The 21,303-nt window shown below is 41.0% G+C and overlaps 1 protein-coding gene across 2 annotated transcripts in view; it reads left to right on the forward strand.

The window, feature by feature from the left end:
• The first annotated feature begins 280 nt into the window (after nucleotides 1-280).
• cplx2b (complexin 2b) overlaps nucleotides 281-21,303 on the forward strand; it is a 59,968-nt gene continuing 38,945 nt past the window's right edge. The window contains exon 1 of one of the 2 annotated variants that reach the window (XM_004552057.5): nucleotides 281-420. The gene's annotated coding sequence lies outside the window, so the exon portion shown is untranslated. The remainder of the gene's footprint in view (nucleotides 421-21,303) is intronic. The other variant, XM_004552056.5, reaches the window with a different exon arrangement.

Here is a 21,303-nt window from a genome sequence, read left to right on the forward strand (position 1 = left end):
ACCCCATTAAAACCTCTGAGGGTAAAATCCTATTTTGTGTTCTGGCCTCTTTTAAATTGTGCACCTTTGTCAGCTTAAACACTGTTCTCTTTGAATGGACTTTATGTGTATCCTAACAGGCTCACTTGTTGGTGGTGGCGTGCGCACTTTGGAGAATTTAAACAAAGCACAAAGCAGAGTCTCTACTTTTACACGGATTCGCGCTCCTGTTGAGAATCTGTCGCCATATGCTCTCTCTCTCTCTCGTCTTGGAGGAACAGAGTGGAGGCTGTGAGGTAATAGTGCGCAAGAGGGGGTGGTGGAGAGAAAGCGAGCGCGCGCGTGTGTGAGAGAGACTGGATATAGGACAGGCATCAAACGAAAGCTCTCCTGCAGACTGGTCGGGATCCCTTCGGCCCCTCGGTCCTTCAGACGCATCAGGTTAGTGAAAGCAAACGCAGCGTATGTTAGACGATGAGAGAGCCCGCGCTGCCGGGACGCCGCGGGGACCCCCGGTGCTCCGTGCTTGTTTGTGCATTAGTGCTGCAGCTCGGGTGGATGGAGGGGGAGCTGGCACTCTCGGTGAGGCAGACGGTTTTAGGCGTGAGGCTGTTTTGGTCTCGGTGTGTTTGTGCACGCGGGCGGGCTGCAGGTACGCGCTTCACCTGCTGGCGCGATGTCTGTGCACAATCCGCGCGGCTGTGGGCTGAAAGAGCCACTTCTGGCACCGGGGCGCGGAACACAAAGGCATGCTGCGGATATCTCCCCCTCCCTCCTGCTCCTCCTCTCCCCTCTCGCTCTGTGCCTTCCGTTTTTTTCCAGGTAAAGGCGGATCTCCTCAATCCTCCGCCGCCATCACTCGCATTCAAAGGTGTGCGTTTTGTGACAGAGACGGGAGAGGAGGACGAGGCTGTAGGGGAGTCAGCCGAGGGAGGAGGAGGGCCTGGCCGGCTCCGGTTCTCCGCAGTGTTGGTGTTGGTGTCGGCGGGGCCGGCCGGCGGAGAGCCGGAATTATTTATAGCAGCCAGCGCGCTGATTGGCTTTATGAGCAGAGGGTGCCGTCACGGAGGAAGTCTCCGTTTGTGTTTGGCATCGTGAAAATCAAGTGTGTGTGCCTCCGTGCATGCGCACACATGCGCACGCGCTTTTGATTAGCGTTTGATAGGCGGTGTGTGTGGAAATGAGTGAGGCACCCAGCCAATCACCTGTAGAAACGTAAGAGCAGCGGATCATTTACTCAAGTTTCCACCGCATGCTTCTCACAGACACAATTACTGCAACTCTCACAGCTCTGAGCACGACGTTTATTTCAGATAAAATTTCACTGACAGTGTCAGAGCCTTCATTGGTGCCTGATCCTGGATGGGTTAGTTTATGATGTGTGCCACAGACAAACAGCTCAGCAGTAAAATGTCTCTTAGACGTTCCTGCATTAACTAAATGTTTGTATTGTTATGTTTTTATATTCCCTGTCACATGGAAAGAAAGTAAATGTGTAAAAACATAACTGTCTTTCAGCTCAACATAAAACGAATCTACATGACACATACATATCAGCTACCATCATAGATCAGTCTGAAATGAAAATGAACTTTGACATGCAGACTGGAGCAGCCAGTCGTAGATAACTTCCTGTGTATCCACCTTTTCTCAAGCAGCCAAACACTTGACCACCTTTTGTAGTGTAGAATTTAGTATAATTGTAATTTTATACTTTCACTGTAAGTGTCATTAAAGTGTGAGATTGCATGCATATCTGAATTCTTATGGTCAGCCCACCTGAGATCAAGGTGGCAGTCATGTCTCACCCAGCGCTCCCGCAGCCTGCAGTGACTCCAGACACATGTGTGGTTGTTCTGATTGTGGTTGTGTTGACTACAATGCTGAGATGACACTTGGGTCTCTGCTACTGTATGTAACGCTGTTGAGTAATAGCACATATTATGATAAAAGCGTTGCCATTTGAAATCCCATGTGGTTTCATATCATATCAGACATATTCATATCAGCCCAGATTCAAACACAACCGTAGATGGAGCAGTAATCTCTGCTGCCACAGTGCCACCTTCACATTTGAGTAACTGACAGCAAATTTATTTACATGTTAAGCATCACATCATCTCGCCTTTCTGCTGTATCTGCAAAGAGCTTCCCTAAACCCATATAGTTCCTGGACTGGACAAAAAAAAATCCCACAACCACATTTGGAGAGAACATTTAATCCGAGTTAAATCCAGATGTATTGTTCAAAAACAATGTTTCCACCTTAATCCTTCAGGAGCTGCAATAATTAACTTATCAGACAAGAGTCAGGCTTGTTATCCACCAACACGAACAGCCTTTTTTTATACATCAAGGTAGACATACACCCTCCAGTATTTCTGGCACCTCATTTTGATGTTTTTATTCCTATTTTTTCATCCATTCACATAAACTGTATGATTGAATAGCAGTGGGGATTACTCTTGTTTTAAAAGTTTAGCTGCTGCTAACCAGAGCGCCCCAGCGCTTCCTGTCTCATGTGTCGGTGTTCTAGTCAGTGTGGTAGTTATCATTATCATTCAGCGTCTTCTCCAGCTGCACAGAGCAGACCTTATACTTATGCTTATACATCCAGAGAACACCTTGTATCTCATTTATTTATTTTTAAAAGTATTTATTGAAGTTAGAGTCACATTTTTACAGAAAAATACATATATTGCACGAGTGCATGCAATATATGTATGCACTCATGCAATATATCGGGGGTGGAAGTGCCCTTGTTTTCAGTATCTTGATAGTTTTTTGCTATCAGGAAAAAACTTGTGCCACTAGACAGATCCCGTGAAACAGAGAGGTGCTGGCATCGGAAAACTACTTTTTACAGGATTTACTTTTGAAATAATATCTTTACACGTGTCCTGTATCATTATGCATTTCATGTAACCCACGAGAGCCTGTAACTGTGCATGCGAGTCATTTGCTCAGTTGGAAAGCTGATTTCTGATAACCTGTAATTTTATTCATATATTGGATATAATGTGGATACTTAGGTTTGTATGATTTAACTTAACTTACTACTTATCTTAATTTACTTTAACTGATTCTTGAAAATTCAGTTTTCTTATTATATGTAAATACCAAAAATCTTACATGCTAAAGGACTTAAAAGTTACAGCCCCTCCAGTAAACGGTATGCTAGCAGTAACATTTATTTTTCCTACTTTAATCGTTTATTTTTTACTTAAAAACACAACAAAGTGTACAAATGTATTTCATTGTATTTTCTGGATTGATGAGATACCTGAACTACCTGATCTATCTGAACCAATGCAAAGGAGGCTGGAGGTCAAGTTATGGCCTTGGCTTGCACTGGTGCCTCTACAGCTCGCTCTCTTTTATTGACGATGATCACTCGGCAGTCCCGGAGTCAGAACGCAATCTTAAAAACACACATCACAGACAGTCAAGGTGAGGAGAATGATCTGCTGTCTATTCTTCATTGATCCCATAAGTGTGCGTAGAAAAGAATGCATTTCCATGATCAGCACTGCATTGCTTTTCTGTTCTCACAAAAGAAAATCAGCCAGTGTTCAACAGTTGAATAAAACCGAGCATCGCTGGCTTTGTGCTCCTGAGCTGTGAGACGTTTGAGTGACAGCTGCACAGAAAAAATTCGCCCGGCGTGTTGGCATTCTCGCTCTGTCTGTCACCCCACTGTTGCCACAAACAGACCTCTATCACTGCGCTGATAGGCCATTATCTCGCGTTAGTCACTCTGGATGCATGATCACTATAAAAGCTGTTCGTGTGAATTTTGTTCAGTTTTTCGACAAATAAAATGTTACTGAAAATAATGTAAAGGACATCACACTTTATGTCACTTGTTTTACATGTCTGCATTCCTCTGTAATCACACTTTCAGTGCTCTTTGGCAGTGATGTTACTATGCTGCCCTGTTAAGGATCTCATGTAGTTCAGATATTTAGATTTTAAAGGTTTAACAAGTCAGTTAAGATGAAATAAATATAACACGAAAAAGAACGACTGAGCTCTGAAAATAGGAAGATGGCAGCTGCCTGCACCGGCAAAACACCGCCCTGCTGTGCTAACATTAGCATTATCAGGGATCCTTTCTTCCTGAAACACTATCTTTATGGTCACAGGGTGGGTGGGGATATGTCAGCTGAGGCACGGTGCACACTGGACAGGCTGCCAGTCCACCACATGAGGCAGCCAGAGTCAGTCACACCCCATTAAATATGATGTTTCATGTCATGGCAGAAATCTGTGCACAAATAAAAATATTGCATTTATATTTATTAGCATGTTTACCCAACATGTTGCATGATAGACAATCTCTGTTATTGAGGTCTGTGTTGAGGCTGTGATTGCTAGAGTGAGGTAAATCACATTTACACAAGGTTCATCAGCTGAAGATTGTCTAAATTCTTTAAAATGACTTATTATTGTCTAAAATCCAGTATGACTAACAGAAGTTCTAACAACTCACAAAAATATTTGGCATATGAACTCTACATTTCACCAAAATTCAAAATAATTATGGTCGTGGTTAATCACTACTGGTAGAAACCTTCATATGTGACGTTCTGAGTATTTGTATAAAGAACAATTCAGTTTGTGTGTGAGAGTGTGTGTGCTTTTTGTTGTGCTGTCACTCTACAGGAGCTTCTCTGCAGGAGTGACTGCATGCCCGAGAGTCTTCATAAAAGATGCAATATTTGTAGCCAGCTGTGCACTGCAATACCTTCACTCAGAGTTCTTTATTTAGAGAGAATCTCACAGATTTCACGCCGTGAGATCTCTCACTTTTCCTTCGCTCTCTAGTACAAATAAGTGACTACTCAAAAAGTTTAAGTGCTGAAAACATTGTGTCTGTGTTTGTGGCTCAATTTACCGCTGTATTCATTCATTGCCTGTTTGCCTTATGTGTGGATGGCAGCATACAAAAATAACACCAGGACACCAGCTGTGATGAAGGGAACACTGGAAGAGAATATGTCAGAATCTGAGAGTAAGTCATATATGTAAATAAATTCAGTCGATCAATTAATGGTCACCACATCTGAGAGTATTATTATTGCACTGCCAAGAATCTAAATTAACATTTTCATCAGAATAGCTCATAGCATGATGCTGCCGCCGCTGTGCTTCACCGTATATTTCTCCTGATGAGTTTCTCTTTTCTTCATGTCTCGACAAACAGCTGTCTGATCTGACAGTGCAGTTTCACCATAAAGGGTGCTAAATGTGTTTTCTATAATGCTTTCACACAGCATGTTTGCAGTGAAGTCCACAATCATCATCAGAGGGTGATGACAGCAGCATGTTATGGGTGTTTATAGGCCAGAGTTTGATAGCGTTTGCTTTATAGTGTAAGTAAAGTCTTCACTGCCAGTAGATTTCCATGCACACAGCATGCAGTATTCCCACTTTGTTTTTGTAAGTTGTTTGGACCAGTAAACTCAAAAGCTGAAGGCTATAATCAGAGATTTTTAAACAGGAATGTCAGAATTATCAAAGTGATATTCAGGACAGTGAACTGTTTTTGTCTATCCTGCATCCCATGATTAAGCAGGTTTAATAAGTACTTTTATACCTTTTGAAACATTTATCCTTGGGTGGGGCAGAGGTGCAGTGGTTGGCAATGTGACCTCATAACAAGAATGTTCTGTGGACCAGTCTCTCTGGGGCCTTTCTGCATATGTTTGCACAGGATTTCTCCGGGTGTCCTGGTTTTCTCTGACAGTCTAAAAGACAGAGGAGTGACTAGCAGAAAAGGATTAGCTTCTTTGTAGTGACCAGAGAACATGGAATATATGTGACATTCAGCAGCTTGTAGTGACAACAGAAACAGAAACTTTAGTGGATCAAAGTTTAACTTCTCTCAGCTCTGAGGTGAGGAGCTGTGAGGACTGGGCCCATATGGAAAAGATATATATAAATCTTATAAAGTTTTTATCTGTCTTGTATGAAACTTGTATGAAAAGCATACAAGAGTGAAAACACATATAAGATCCCTTGAAAAATTATATAATGAAACTTGTATGTTTTGTATACTTACTAAAACAATATATGAAAGTAATAAGAAAGTGGCCACTTTCATGAGTAAATCATATATGTTTTTACTATTTCTTTTCCATATGGGGGGATTTGAAATTGGCTGTAGGTGTGAGAATGATAAAGCACTAAAAGTACTAATAAACATGTGCACAAACATGTCTCACTGAGACTAGGAAAGTGCTGTTTTTCATTTCCATTGCCTCAGATCTTCACATTTTTGATGAAATTCCAGTTTCCTTCACTGTGTGTCAGCAAAAGGACTCTTGGGCAATGTTCCCTCTAATTTTTCATGTGTCTGAGCAAACACACAAACTCCCTGAGCGGTCCCTTGGACCACTGTGAGCGACATTAGACGTGTGCGCTGTGGTAATGCCAGCACTGAATCCATCCAAGTTACATGTTTATTAGAATAATCAAATTGCAGCATTTACATTTGTGTTAGACTACTTTTAATTAACTGCTTTAGCCCACTTACAATGAAAATTAAAAAAAAATCTTGTTCATGACCCGTGTAGTATGTTAACACTATTGGGAGTAAAAATAACTTGAAGTCCAATTTTGAAAAAACAACTTTTTTTTTCTTTCTTTTTTTTTTTTATAAAGCTCTGACTTGTATTATGAGTCTGTGGTCTGGGAGAGAGTCCTGTAACTCTGTGTCTGCAAACTACAGTATATAAAGACCAATGTTGGGCAATTATATAGTACTTCTTCAAAAAAGTAACTGAGTTATGCAAACAACAATGTTTTTTTTGCAGCTGTTTACCTAAAAATGCAGCCAAGGCGTTTTTTTAAAAATAAACATTTCAAACTATTTACAGAACAATCAGCTATTCTGCATCAAATTTGATGCCACACAAATTATTTTTGCCACTCCAAAAAATAATTTCTGTCCACTATGAGATAAAGGAGAACAACACCCTGATACCTGCAGGCCTGACAACAGGAGATGTATCACTCCTGTAACACCTGTAACATTCAGCAGTCGCCTCATTGTTCTGACACACGCAACAAAACTATTGACTATTGACTCTGGTTTTACGTGGCCTATCAACACAATTTAAAAACAGGTATAAAGTCCACACTTCTGCTATTGTGTCCTGTCAATTGTTCTGTCTTGCTCACATCTCCAATAGTTGTACATGGTGTCATTAACGTGGCTTCACTCCACATCAGCCACGCTGCTTTGCTAGCTAAAACACTGTTGTCGACACATAAGGACGCTGTCATAGCCTGTCAACGACGTTGATTAGCTGCGTATATACGAATGTGAATCGCATCATTGGCTGGACTATGGGATAAGGTGGCATCGTTCTAATCCCATACGGGAGCAGCCAGTCACTTACTGACTAACACTGCAAAACAGAATTGTTAAAGTTTTAATTTTAATTTCAATTCAGGTTAGATTTTTTTTGTGCGCAACGCAGATTTTCTGTGCGCAGAGACCGTGCCAGCAGTGCGCAATTGCGCGCGCGCAGCTTAGAGGGAACATTGCTCTTGGGTTATTTTGATTGTAAGCTAGAAAAATACGCCTTTTGAAGCAGCTAAGCTGTGATCATATCTGTGGACATGATTTACTGTGGTAATTAGGAAAATAATTAATGAAAACTAATGCTTTGTAGCAGGAGTAACCCTGCTGAGATCAGGCATGCAAAAGCGGTCCAAGTTTGTGAGAAAGGACACTCGGAGGCCTTCCTCGTGCCAACACTGGCTGTGCCAAAGCTTGAGATATGCTGAAAATTCAGCTCAGTGGTATGAAAGTAACTTTATTTAATTTAAAGTGAATTTCACACACACAGCATACTCTGACATGGACACTTAATCCATCTGTTTTCAGGGGCTGATAGTGGCTGGATGGAGTGTTTTTAATCTTTCTGAAATGCTATGCAGATAACTGATGCTTCATGCTGAGCTCTGATGAGGCTCAGTCTGCGCCTGGCTCGACTGAGCCTGAACTACTGCGAGAGGGTTGGATACTAGCTTGACACCACCCGGGGGACAGTTAGGGATGCTGTCACATGGAAATAATAAGCATAGATACGAGTGCCAGGGTAGACGTTCAGCTCACAATTGACCTTGTTGTTCTCCTGTGATGATTTTCAGGGTAGTCAACTTTTTGCCGTTTCATTTGGCTTCATTCATGACTCAGTGGTCTGAAACCAGGTGACCTTTTCAGAGGCAGCACCGTGGCATTAATGGAACATAAGTTTGGAGCTTGTTTCTGCTTTCTGTCCCGATCCAGTCTGTCTTCACATTTTTGCAGTTTTTTAAATTATTTACAATTTTGTCAGCTTGTTTGGCATAAGGTTTCATTTAGCCTCAAAATGTTCTTTTCTTCTATATATCATGCTGGCTGGACATGAAGGAGCATTATAGAAACTTAAAAAATAAAAACAAGTCCTTGAAATCAAAATTTTAGAACAACTAGCCCTATTCAACTAATGTACCTTTATCAGCGGGACTATTTTTGTTTAGTCAATATAAATTTGTTTTGATTTGATGAGATGAAGAAAGGATAGGTGTGCAAACCTAAAACACTTTATTTGACATTTTGCCCCTTTTTTCATAGTTTTATTGATGTTTTTGGAGGTCACTACCCAAAAGAGTTGGCAGTTCAAATTGTTTTGCTTGAACAGTATAAAGTTTCGAACGAGCACATACTACTACTACTACTACTACTGTCAGCTGCTTCTTTGTCACAAGGGGGCACCACAGCAGGCAGCTCCACACGTTTGATTTGGCATTTTTAGTTTCAGTGACACATCTTCCTTTTCTTTTTCTAGTTCTGATGTTTTTAACAAATGTACAGCCCATTGTGGATGTTTCTTATTTATAGTCACACTGTAAATGTGTTTCTTGCTCTTGATGGCCTTAGCCAGTATCTGAGTGCTAAATGTAGTTTCACATTGAGTGAATTCATGTGCTGAAATTACAATAAAACCCCTGAATCCTTACAAATGTAGAGCACGCAAACACCCGAGACCTTACATGAGAACAAGAGTAATAGAATAAACAACATCACAATGATATATGGGAATATGACAGTAAATACTAAATATTAATCTAGTATTTACCCAGAACACAAGAGACCAAGGAAGACTAACAGAGGGGCAGCCGCGCCACTGTCCCAGAAAGAGCTGAGGAGAGTCCCAGATGAGGGTTCACTCAGCAGCCGCGGAGCAGAAGCCAGGGGGGGTTGCAGTGACACGCCCGTGAGTTCTGCCGGCAGCCAGCTGTGCCTGAGTGACCGAGCCCCAGGCCCAGAGGCTGGGGGCACCCCACCTCCGAAGTGGCCCAAGGACCTGCAGTTCAAAAAAGTGCCCCTCCGACAGCCAAACCCATCTGTTCTCTGATTGGATTGTTTAATTTGTGATTGACATGACATTGACCAATCAGCTTAAAGGAAGAAAAATAGGGTCAAAATTCGTACTTGTAACTTGCAGGGTTTTTTTTGGCTAAGTCCACACAGAAATTTTTTTTATGCACGCACAAATCTTTTTTACACATACAAATCTTTTTTACAAGTACAAAATATTTATGACCACATTTTGAGCCCATATTCGCTTCCCAACCCCCTGAGCCACGGTCGCCCCAAATAATAATAATTAAATAATAATTCTCCATAAATAAAAGAAAGCAATGTTGTTTTTGTGCATAACAAAAAGCTCACAACTGTGCAGTCAAAATGTAAACTAACAGACGCTGAGCATAATAACAAAGACAGATTTCACAGCTGCTATATTCCCAAATTCTACTGCGTGACTGACAGCCTTGAGTTTGAAATCTGCTTCGTAACCACGTCTCTTACAGGTGCCATTTATGGTCCTTATACACACACAATACAGTAATATTACGTTGATGCACTGTACGTATTACTCCGCGAGGCGATTACTCCGTATTACTTCGCGTATTACTCCGCGACTACGGTAGCCGTAGTCTGGAGCCATCAAGCGGTGCAGCTGCAAAGTCGTAATAAAACATTTTTTGACAGATTGCTGAGCACCGTGTACCACATAAAATCAGTTTGCGGTCAGTAAGCACAACCAGAATTCATATATAAGGCGCACTGTCAAATTTTGAGAAAATGAAAGGATTTTAGGCCATGCAGCCCACAGGGGCTGCATATCGTTAGCTCGTTAGCGCAATTAGCTCGCTAACACGTTGACGCCGTCCAGCCCCACGCACGGGGCGATCCGCGGTAACTCGTTAGCGGAGATTTGCCATGTCCATCTTGTCGTTGCCTGCAGGTGAAGCGATGGGGGAGGGGGAGTTGTGTTCAGTGAAGGAGAGGCGAGGCCGAGTAGTTGCGTAGAGACAAAAGTGGACAGAGAAAGAGAGGCAAACTTGCGGCTCCACAAGTATAATTATAACGTAACATTATATCGATTATATCGATTAACATTATAAATTGGACTTCAATACTATATCGATATAAACGATATTGTCACATCTTTATATCTCGTATAAAAATATATCGATAATTTAAAAAAACTCAATATATCGCCCAGTCCTACCTAACCCTTACCCTAAACCTAACCATAACCTAATTGTAACCCTGACACTAAAACCACATTTTGAGCCTCAAACAGGCCTTCAAACTTGTGAGGACCGGTGAGTGTGTCCTCACAAGTGACTGTTGGTTCTCACAAGTATAGTAGAATACAGATTTCGGTCCTCACAAAGATAGCTAGACAGGAACACACACACACACACTGTTACACTTCTGGTTGTTGTGGATGAAGCTCCAGTGTAATGACAGAAGGTTTGCCCATCGAAGACTTTCAACATATTTAGTAGAAGACCGTCAGCATGTGGTAAAGTTGGTTATTTCTTTCCATCATATTGATAGAGGTTAATTTCTGCTTCATCTGAGCACTGCTTTCTCCACTCTGCTATTGTGTCTCACTGCAGTTTGTGTCAGGGTCTGGCTGTGTGGCAAGCAGAGGCTGGACCCAAATGCAGGACTCCAAAGATGAAACATGAACTTAATCAGCTTTATTGCTGAGAACTACAAACTCAAAGCACAAAACAATAAACTCCTGGCGTGGTAACTAGGCTGCAAAACATGAAGCACACAGCAGGAGGACATGAAGACTGCTGAGGTGACGAGGAACAGTGATAAACTAGAGACTTAAATACACGGGATAACAAGAGGATGGGACACAAGTGGAAACACAGCAGAAACAAATCTGACTGATGGAACAGGGGAAGCAAAACTGAACATACACCTGAGACAAGGTAGCTTCAAAATAAATCTTATCAGTAGGAGAGACAGAGAAGGAGAGAGAGAGACGTTAAGGAGTGTGCTAAAGACAGAACACAGAGACGAAGACTATAATGGACAGGACATGACAACAAGACTGGCAAGCACAGGAAACACTGCAGACAAAACCAGAACCACTAGGGATAAACAACAAGAAAAACTAAACTAGGAAATATGAGTCACTCTAGAAACACCATAATGATTAGTCCATAAACACACAGCACTGGATCAGCAACCCAGGACCATGACAGTCTGTATCTTCATTTTGGATCTGACTAGTCCTCAGAAGTTTACCAACATCCCTTTATGGCTTCACTGACTTTCTTAAGGCACTTTCCTCACACTGTCTTTGTGCTCATCGTGTAATATATTTCAACAATTAGTAATAAATTGTGCTTTTGTATGTTGGTGTTCAGTTAAATCCAATAACTAAACTTTTATCAGATTTTTTTAAACCGCTCTTGCACACATTAGTCTCAAGGAAATCTAGACGACAGAATAATAAGACATTTTGCTTCACATCAGCATTTCTGGGTGCTTTGTTTGAGTTTCTTTTTTTTTTTTTTGGCAACGTGCTCCTTAAACAGTCATCATTTTCCCATCTGGCTGTATTTGATCCCTTGTTCCCTGTCAATACATAATTATCTGTATATCAGTGTGACTGCCTGTCAGCTGCTTCGGCTGATATTCATTCAACGTATCAGTTTGCTAAGCGACACATCGTCTGGTCCGTCTGTCCCTCGACACATCTGCCTGCTTTTCTGATTATCCCAGTCTACCTGCCTGTCTCTTCGTACCCAGACAGATACGCTGTGCAGCGGCTCTAAATTGATGACTCATTCTAAAACCTGTATGAGTCATCGATGCCTCCCTGGCTCATTACAAGTCTCACACCTGTGATAGATTTCACTTTGTTTCCCATTAGGTGACTCACTGTAAAACATTTTCACATTTATTGCTTTTTAATGACCACTCAGACATTTAATGGACTTGTAGTGGGCTCGGGGTCAGTGTGATGTGATGTCACTTTGACCCCCTTACTTTCCGCTTAAAAATGCAAACTCATAGTTTTATTATGCCTTTCCTCATTTACTTTAATATACTGTTACAGTTATGCTAAACACGGTCAAGGTTTTCAATAATGCAAGTAATCCTTGTGCTAAACACACAAACTTCTGGCTGACCTTGATAATTTAGGTTCAGATACTTTTTCCATATTAAAAAATAAATAAATAAAAGAAAAAGAAAAATATATATATATATGTGTATATATATATATATATATATATATATATATATATATATATATATATATATATATATATATATATATGTGTGTATATATATGTGTATATGTGTATATATATATATATATACACATATGTGTGTGTGTGTAAAAAACACCCAGCACGCCCCTGCGGGCGGTTTTATCCTTCAAGCTCGGGTCCTCTACCAGAGGCCTGGGAGCTTGAGGGTCCTGCGCAGTATCTTAGCTGTTCCCAGGACTGCGCTCTTCTGGACAGAGATCTCCGATATTATTCCCGGGATCTGCTGGAGCCACTCGCCTAGTTTGGGAGTCACCGCACCTAGTGCTCCGATTACCACAGGGACCACTCCGCCTAGGCTGCACTGTCGAGCGCAGATTCACTGAGCGCTCAACACAGACAGCATCGTCAGAAGGAAAGTTGGTAAAATAAATTAAAAATTTTGTATTGTTCAATACATATGCGCACCGAACCAAAAGCACTGTATCGAACGGTTCAATATCGATACGAGTATCGTTGCACCCCTAATATCTATCTATCTATCTATCTATCTATCTATCTATCTATCTATCTATCTATCTATCTATCTATCTATCTATCTATCTATGAAGTTTTTGTTTCTACTTTGGGCTGATTATGATGTAAAGACTGAATATCCTTATATGATCATCACAGGCTGCGAAAGCCCCAACAGCCGGCTGTTCAAGCCTTCTGTTTATAAGGGGCAGCCAGTCAGTATGGCACCACAGCTCAGTGTAAGATAAATAAGGATTGTTGTGACCCATGTGAAGCCACACTTACAGTGTAGAAGAATCAAAATATGACACTGGAAATGTGCACTTCTCCTCTATACATATTGGGATCGAATGAAATGACATTCACATGTCAGGGCTGTGGTGGACGGTGGAGCTGTCACATAAATGTTATGTAGCCCTGCATGCATCAGCTAATGACATTCGTCCTGGTGTTGTCTGAGGCCCACAAGTGGCAGCAGATGCAGTTTGCTTCTTAAACTTAGCCTGCATGTCTTCCTTCCTTTATCGCTTATCTACTGGCTGATGCAAATTGCCTCTGTTGCCCTGGCAACGACCCTTTGGCACCTGTTGCCGTGGTTCACCGTGTCAGTGTTTGCCAATGGGCGACAGTTCTGGCTGACTTGGGAGAAAAAGCAGCTTGTGCACCAGGAGGGAGGGTGAAGAGACGGAGCGCTCTCAGTGCATTTTACTGCTTCACTCTGACGTGGTGTCTTCACCTTGATGTCTTCTTTGCTGCTGTGGTGGAGTCAAAGGCTGAAAGTCATCTGGATGACTTTCTTTTATTATTATCCATTTTAATCTGTAAGACTGGGTCTTAAAGGGAAAAAATGTTGGCTGTGTGTATAGGTGTTGAATTCAACTGTATTTTTTTTTTTTTAAACTACATTATTTGACTCAGTGCATGTTTTCTCCTGTGTTTTTGCATGTATTGTATTATCAAATGACAGAAATGGAAAAACATGAGAATGTGCATGGCATGATTGCAATCTGCTCCACACACAGAAGAAACCTTCAAAACCAAAGACTTACAGGAAAACTAAATCCTGCAGAGAGGTCGGGACTTGTCAGAAAGGTTGAGCTTTATATGAAATGGAATCAGCTGGTTTGTGTGGCTCACTTGAAGTAGTATGAATGGTAGAAGACAAGTTCAGAATTCAGATTTTTAATGTAGTTTAAAATGAGTGGGATATGACTAGAATTAAAATGGTCCAATGAACTGAAAAGACATTTTCATGTAAAAATGACAAAATTTCTTTCTAATTCACAAATTCCTATTTTTTCTTTTGTCTTACAAAACTGGCTCAACAAAGAAACGGCAGGGAAAAGTAATTTTTCAACTCATTATTTTTGTTTTTTCTCAGAACCACATCAGTTTTAGGGTTTCTCCGTCTCTTTGGTCTCCGCACTTAGACCTCGGCTTCACAGAGCCCCTCATCTCACCCCTCAGAAAACACGCCGATTTATTGTTCAATCAGCCATGTAATGAATCACTGTCCGCAATCCCAACCTAATTAACTGCACTCGCATCTCTCAGTTAAATAACTTGTGCCCGGTCCACACTGTGTCCACGTCGAAGCAAAGCCATTTTGCTCAATTCCAGCTGACCGCCTTCAGTATATTCAGACCAAAGTCCTGCTGAAATGCTATGCTGGGTTTTTCAGTTGCACGTTTCATTGTCCTCTCTTTGTGTTTTGCACAGGAAGTCTTCATGTATGCGGGCATTAGCCTGCTCTGGCGAGCTGCCGCTGCTCTGAGGCCTCTGAAGTTGTGTTTAACACACAGCTGTCACTGTGCTTATCATGGTGCTCTTCACACTGCAAGTCTGTAACAGGAAATGGGGCAAAACTTGGCCCCGCTACACTGTTCAGCACAATGTTGGCAGCGTGACTGTAGTGTCTCGTTTCACCGTACGAGGCCTAGAACAGAAATAGGTCATGAATTAGAATTAGATCTCTGTACATGGACTGGACAATGGAGTGGATGCATATGGAGAACACTGGAGACGCTCTTGTTGTTTTTATTGATACATAATCGAGAAGATTTGAAAAACTTTTTCAAGTCTTAAAACAGTTTTAGGATGCTCTAATTGCGCCTCCTGTCCACAGCAGCTCTTAAATGATCTGATTAATCTCTGCACCTGCGAGAAAAACAAAAAATGAACATGCAGGTGTTTGTGTTGAGATGCCATGAGTTGTCCCAGATGGAGTATCTGCTTTCATCAATTATGAACCAACTCAACGTGATGCTCTACAGTTGAGGCTGTGACCTCCAGTCATGATGAGAAGTGTGCCAGTTAATATCTGGACAAACTGAAGCCACTTGTACGCACTGCTATCCATTTCACCATCTTTCTAAACTCTGCTGCTGTAGTTTTTTCTCCATGAACAATTTATTTGGGGTCAAATCTCCTGCATCTCACTGTACTGTGGTCTCTGTGGACTTTTAGCGTTCTTCCTTCTGATGGCTTTTAGATATATGCAGCACATCTGGGCGTGAAAAGAATGTTACGGTATTTGGGCTCAGCACATACCACATACACACTGCACTGACCACGCACCATGGAGCCCTGTGTAGCCCTCTGTATAAGACTGTACCTCATTCACCTCATTCAAAGATCAACAACGATTACACACAAAGAGAGTTTCTTTGTGATGTTGTTGTCACTGCCAACATCTCTGGACAGCTCTGTCTGTTCATCTGTGGTCAGAATCCTCCAGGGCTAATGAAGTCTGATAGAGAAAGACCAGCAATATCATAACATATTTGGGGTCTAAAGGTAATAGTGGAAGGTTCTGACATGTAAAAGGAAGATATATTCCAGGTTAAGCTGTTGGTAGGTCAGCTGTGTTACCTCGTTTTTGTTGAGCATTGGTGTTTCTAATAGGTGCAAATAAATTGTATGAAGCCAGCCTCGATGTCTGTCTCAACGCTTTAATCACTGATTTTAATTGAAATGCATAAAGTATCGTTCTAGACTTCAGTTTATAACTATGTTGCAGTTGACCAGTATTGGCACGCATGCACATTTAAACAAAATGCTTCAGTGTTGGATTCAATACAGTTTCCCAAGACTTCCTGCTGTGTGCAGTAAGCTCTGCAATTATCTGATATACACTCTAAAAACAATGCGACTGTATGCGGGGCCTCTGTCAGATCGCGGCCTTTGTGTTTTTAAGCTCTGTGTTTAATGCTAATCACCCACTGGAAGAGCTAACAGGGCGTAACTTCATTACACCCCTCCCACACAAAGCAAAATGTATTAATCAATAAGGCCGCTGTCAGTAAATCATGGATGATCTTGATTTCAGGTTAATTTTTTATCCCAAATTGCTAAATAACAAATATCAGCAACAAAATATTTGAAGATGATGCCGCAAAGAAAATGTGATTCCACAGGAAAAACTGGAAAACAATAAAAATATAGTTGAAATCCTCCTGACAGTAAAGTAAATGTAAGCGTCCAGTATTTTTTTTAATTTCCTTTTTCCAGCACAGCTCTCCCTCTCTCAGCAGTTGGCAGGCGTAACAAACCTCCCACCCACACAGCATCGCCACCCACCCTCCCAGCATGCTGCTGGCCACTTACCACAGCCCTCTTAACCCCAATGGAGTGAAATGGGAGGGAGGAGGATAGAGTGAACGCTCTGACAGGAAAAATAGCTGAAGGAAGAAACAAACAGCATTTATATTCAGCAGTAATCTCACACGTTCATACCAACGAACGCATCTCATTATCTCTTACATTCTGGTCATATACTCGTTTGGAATCCAACATGAGAAAACAGCCATGGCTGGCTTTATTTCCTGCATTTCTAACAGGGTTTTATAACCAACGGAGAGGAGTTTTGTTCTTTGACAGAACATTTTGTGTGCATGTGTAATCAGTGGAGGATGGTGTGTAAAAGTTGAAATAAATGGAACAAGAAAGAAAATGAAACCCAAAAAAGGAAAAGAGTCATTTCAACTCTGAGAGATGTGAAAGATGTGGAGCGGTTTGCCAAATATAGACTTTGACAAACTTCAGATGTCTAAATTTATCTGTTACCTAACTATTTGGAGTAGGACACGTTTTCTTTGCACTGTGTGTAAGTTAAGGCTCAAACAGCCACATCAACATCAATCAGTCAATCAATACTTTATTTATATAGCACACACCAGAGGTACACCAAAGTGCTTTTCAATAGTAAAATATGAAATAAAATTAATTACATATCAGTGCAATAGTAGAGTACAAATACATTCCCAGACAAAACAAAGCACTAATTCACTATGTTAAAAGAAATATTTCACTCCTAGTATAAAAGTTAGGTAAAATCAACACAGAAATATCAACTGGAAAAACCCAGTAACACAATAGGTTAAAATTACATACAAATGCAATAAAAGTACAAAGTGTACATCTGATAAATCACTAACTAATCGAAAATGCAAGATCAAATAAATACGTTTTCAGTCGTGTTTTAAAGATTGAATAGATTCTGAAGCGCGAATATCAGCTGGAAGACTGTTCCAGAGGTTAAATGCAGCAATGGCAAAGGCACGATCACCTCTGGTTTTCAGCCGGGACCTAGGTTGCACCAAGAGCGTTTGACTCGATGATTGAAGTGCTCTCCTAGGAGTATACAGGTGGAGAAGTTCAGTTAAATAGCATATTATTTACGATTTCGAATGTAAGCAATAAAACCTTAAAATCAATCCGATATTTGATGGGCAGCCAATGTAGGTGAGCAAGGTTTGGAGTAATAGAATCAAACCTTCTAGTACCAGTTAAAAGGCGTGCCGCTGTATTTTGGACAAGTTGTAGTTTATGAAGAAGGGCAGATTGGAGGCCCAGGTAAAGGGAGTTGCCCTAGTCTAATCTTGAAGTAACAAATCCATGGATAAGTTTTTCAAGATCCATTCGCGGTATGTAATGCTTAGCCTTAGAGATTTGTTGTAGTTGGTAAAAGCTAGACTGTACTACAGAGGACACTTGTTTAAACGAGCTGTCCAAAAGAACACCTAAGTTAAGTACTGTATCAGAGTACATCAACGCAAATCTCCTTCTTCCTTTGAGGAATGAGAAAATAAAAATGGTTCAGTAAACCCGATCGGCATCCAAGCATCAGATCGACGCGAATCAGAACGCTTTGATCAGAGCTAAAGCTGCAGGTCTGCTTTTAGATTTTTAAAAATGTATTTTGAAGTATTCTTGGTCAAAAGATGAATCCTGCTCACTTTGGAGGCCTTCTTGACTTTTGATTTTCATGTACCAACCAGAAGGTGTGGACACTGACTCCATTGGACACCTTGCTGTGCAGAAAACACAGTTCTTTATCTGTGGACGTGTTTCCGTGCATCTTTGGAGAAGCAGCGCCTTTAGCCCAGATCTGTCCTGCACAGCGGAGCAGACAGTCAAACCACTTATCTGTACATGCATAATGAAGCATTCACCCCTCTCAGGACGTCTGTCCCGTACAAACAGCGGCAGACGAACATGCACTGGATTTTGGTGCATCATCGTCATGATTCTTCTCCTTGTTTTTGGACACATTCATCTCAGGAAGTGTACGGTTACTGGGCGAAAGAAAGGTTTGCAGCTATTTTCTGTTATCGTGCAGCTCAACCTCAGCCTTTTTTTTTCTGTGTACAAATGGTTTTTGTTTTTTTTCCTTGCTGCAAGGTTTTTGTTGTGTGAATTTTTTCCTACTGCTTTCAGTGTGCGGTGAACACGTTTCACAGCTTTAGAGTCTTCTCAGGGGAAACCTCTACACTATTACCGTTTAAAACCTTCAGTTATGGAGAGATGGTAAAATAGCCGTATTTTTACAAATCATTTCGAGGCAAAACTTTGTGTTTTTGCTGTATGAATTAGCGGCACACATCAAATAATAGTTAGCATGTTCACAGCTGTAACATTTTGTTATAGCAACCTTATAAATAAAAACATGAATGAAACTGGTGCAGTTCAGACTGCACATACTGTCTTTACTCGTTAACATAAATGAGCACCTTCAGTACTTGTTCAGTCGTGACACATGAGAATTTATTATCGTAGTAATATTAAAGCATCAAGCGGCAGTGATCTGTGCACCACTCAGAGTCAGTGCTAAGGAGCATGGGAACAGATGTTTGGCCCTGGGGGGGTTTCACATGCTGACCAGGACAGTGGCGTTTGCAGCTGTTAGCAGGTGACTCGTGTCTGCATCTTGAATTAGCACCTGTGGGGGCATCAAACTGTTAGCACTCTCTGAATCGAGTCAACAGACTGAAAGAAAGAGGGTGTACATGTTTACTGTGCATCATGTGGTGCAACATTAAGTTTAATCATTGTAATTGCATGTATAAATGTTTAGATCATGGAGCAGCAGTGCTGCATTTTCGCCTGTATCCACTACAGCAGGATGGGGAGAAAAGTGCTCAGATGCGTCCACTGTTTAGGATTCTACATGATCATTATTGTCAAAGTTTGTTTTAAAATGATATTATTTTAATAATATCAGAACTAACACGTACCTGTGGTTGTGATCTGATGATTTTAGGCCGTGGCCATGATGTCCTCTCCTGTCAGTGGCCAATATTTTGGGATTTCTGTTGCATCAAAGGTAGTGCAATCTAAGTTATAGCTCTCCACACGGACTGTTTACTGAATGCAACCAGAACACTCTCAAGTCTGATTGGTCAGGACTACCTCAGCTACAAAGGCCAGTCACTACGTTTTTGTTACCAAGAATTGTCCTTTGCCTACATATTCAACATTTGACATCAACTTGTTTTTTTCTTTTTTAATGCCGTTTTTTGTGATGAAGTATTTCATCACAAAAAAAAACATATGAACATATGAAACCTTGTCTTAAGGGTTTTGCACAGTCTGTACTTCATATACCTTTGTCATTTTATTTAGTCTACTTTCTTCTCTTCTTTCCCATCTAGTCTTCTGCCCTACGTATATTTTCTGGCAAGTCATGTTCTTCTTCCCATCCTCCCTTGCTACCTCCTCCTCTTTCCAGTCCCTCCCTCTTTCCTCATTTCTTTTCATTCTATTCATTTGTCTCTTGCTTCACCCACACAACGGGAAGACAAATGGACAAATGCCACGATGGTAATATATAGCCCGCTTCCTCCCCCTATAGCCTCCAGTACCGGAGGGGAGGAGGCATATCAAGATATATCAAGAAAAGCAGCCAGAATCACCTGAGGTATGTGTTATACCATGGGCTCCATTGTATGCATCACTACTAGGATTTCAAGCAAAAGCAAATTCTGCTGTCTTATACTTTGACCCTTCCCTGGATTCACTGTGCTTCTTCTTCCTCTGTAGAACCACACTGTTAGCCTTTGCAGTAATTTCCATAGCTTAGTACTGCAAAATCAACAGTAAAAAACTCTAAAGGATGTTTGCAGTTTAGTACTGTAATTTGCATGTAATTGTGGGAAAATTCCATGAGATTACATTATTTTTACGGTAACTCACCGTACTCATGGAAACAGCTGTAAAATACAGCAAATGTAACAATTGGTGATGTTACTGAGATTATACTATTACACCATCCGGATTTCTGTTGTTTTCTACTGTAGATCTAAGAGTAATTACTTAAATCCTCATTCAGAGTGTATTACTATAAAATGTGATTCACTGTGAAAGTAGTATAACATATAAACTACAATATACAGCATAATTTTTAACTTAAGGAGTAAGTTGCAGCCACACTAAAATTTAATTCCTTGAACTGAATGGAACCTCATATATTAATAAATGTATTTGTTTATTCAAACAATGTGAAACATTATTAATACTATTAATTAATGGTATACTTGTAAGTAGAGATGGACCGATCCGATATTACGTATCGGTATCGGTCCGATACTGACCTAAATTACTGGATCGGATATCGGAGAAAAATAAAAAATGTAATCCGATCCATTAAATATCACGAAAGCACCTCACAAAACTTGCAACACGCCGTAACTCACCTCAGAACGTTAGCACGTCGGAGCAGTATGCATCACGTGATAGAGCGGCTGTGGCATGCAGGACCTGTCGGTGGTCTGGATAGCATTTGGAGCTTCGCTAGCAACCCGGCATTTCATCTCCGACAAAGTTATCCCCGAGAGAAGTAAAGCAAGTGTGTAAGTCCATCTCTGAATGTTTGTAAAGCATTCCTGCGTTAAGCTTAACAAACGATATATGGAGCGACTGCCTCTTCTTGCTGCTACTTCA

The sequence above is a fragment of the Maylandia zebra genome, linkage group LG2 (genome assembly GCF_041146795.1).
Source record: "Maylandia zebra isolate NMK-2024a linkage group LG2, Mzebra_GT3a, whole genome shotgun sequence".
Lineage (NCBI taxonomy): Eukaryota > Metazoa > Chordata > Actinopteri > Cichliformes > Cichlidae > Maylandia > Maylandia zebra.